Below are 1,728 nucleotides of genomic sequence, written 5' to 3'. Positions count from 1 at the left end.
CAGCGGCCACTTCTCACCTCTGGAGGCAGGAGGATGAGAGGAACGGAGGACGCCACCGTGGAAGTGCACACTGGAGCGCCTCAGCCCCTCGGCCGTTTGCAGCGAGCTTCTACATTCTCCACACAGGCCTCAAGACAGCCCACGTGACCACAGAATCCGGACAAGTTTCCACATTGTGCAGCCAGGCTCTCTCCCTTCTGCTGAGGTCGTCCAGAGGACAGAGTCAAGGGCCCCCATGGTGATCACTCTGCTTACCCAGGTGCCCAGGAAAGGGCCGGAAGCTGGGACCTAAACGACTCCCAGCACTTAGGCCGGAGTGAAGGCGGGAGCTTGAGTAGGGTCACAAACCCTCCAGCTGGCGTGCGGCCAAGGCACTGTGTGACGGGGCCATTCGGCGCTCCTCTACCCTCGTGGCATACCCCGCCCCATCCCCTGTCCTTAGCAGCATGCCCAGTACTGGCTGTGCGATGGGAAGGACGTGTTCTGTACGGAGAGCATTCTGCACTCTGGCTCTATCCTGAAGACAGAGGAAGCAACCTGAAGGGCACTCCAGGGGCTCCGAGGGAAATGGTGCCCGTGGTCACCCAGTAGTAATTTCTTTAGGTTGCCATTCCTGTTTCAGATATTGGTTTAGGATTAAAAGACCAACTCAACAACACTGGCACAATGACTAGTAAGTGCCAAAGTTGTGAGACTAACAAGATGAGTGAGAAAGCTGTGCCGTCCGCTGTCACTCTCACCGGGGCATGCCGAAGTGGAGGGGATCACTGCCCTGCTGTTGGGCTGTACCAATGGTATGGGCTTTGTTCCCTCTGCCCCTTCCCTGCCCCGGATTCACAGCACTCAAGCACCGAAAATGTCCCGCTTTTGCAAGGTGAGTAACAGAAGAATGTGAAGCTGGCTTTGTGCTTTTCTCTTCTAAAGCCACAATGCCGTCCACCCAGCAGACCACAGTATTTATTCCCCTCCTCCACGTGGTAGCTGAGTGCGTGGTAATGCCAGCGGGCCGTGCCCGCAACTCACCTACCAAAGCCTGTGTTGCCTCTTCCGCAGACCCAGGGCTCACGCTGCTGCTGTCCCTCGTGATTTATCTCACGACATCCTCGACTGTCCATTCTTAAGTAGCACATAGACAAATATATGCATCTGAAAATGTCTTCTGGTCACACTACCAGAACTCACTGAGAACTCCAATAACTCACACGTGGTGTCCCCCCAGGCTCCCACATCCCAATTTGCAGAGTTTCTGTGCACAGGATATTAGTTCACACACAAGAGGGGTTGTGAAGATGGAATTCAACTAAGAATCCTGAGATGAAAGGATAGTCCTCAAGTGCTGAGCTCACCCAGGGTTATCACAGGAAAGAGGAAGCTGGGAGAGAGAATCTGTGACTGGAAGGGGTTTAGAAGATGCTGGTGGCTCAGGGCAGGCGGAGAATGGACCCACAAGGAATGTAAATAGCCTCTGGAGGCTACAAAGGGTGTGGCAGAGGAAAGAAGGGAGGAAGCAAGCGAGGAAGAAAATTCTCAGGAAAAATAAAAGAAAGCAACTCCTCCAGGGCTCAGAAGGAATTCAGCCTTCCACTGCACAACTAAGGTAGGGCATGCCTGTGATGCTTCCAGATGTTGAGCTGGCGGTAACCAGCTCAGCGGTGCTCAGAACCCAACAGGCCGGCGGTAACCAGCTCAGCGGTGCTCAGAACCCAACAGGCCGGCGGTAACCAGCTC

The sequence above is a fragment of the Octodon degus genome, unplaced genomic scaffold (genome assembly GCF_000260255.1).
Source record: "Octodon degus isolate 3935 unplaced genomic scaffold, OctDeg1.0 scaffold00283, whole genome shotgun sequence".
NCBI classification, from domain to species: Eukaryota; Metazoa; Chordata; class Mammalia; order Rodentia; family Octodontidae; genus Octodon; species Octodon degus.
This window is presented reverse-complemented; position numbering follows the sequence as displayed.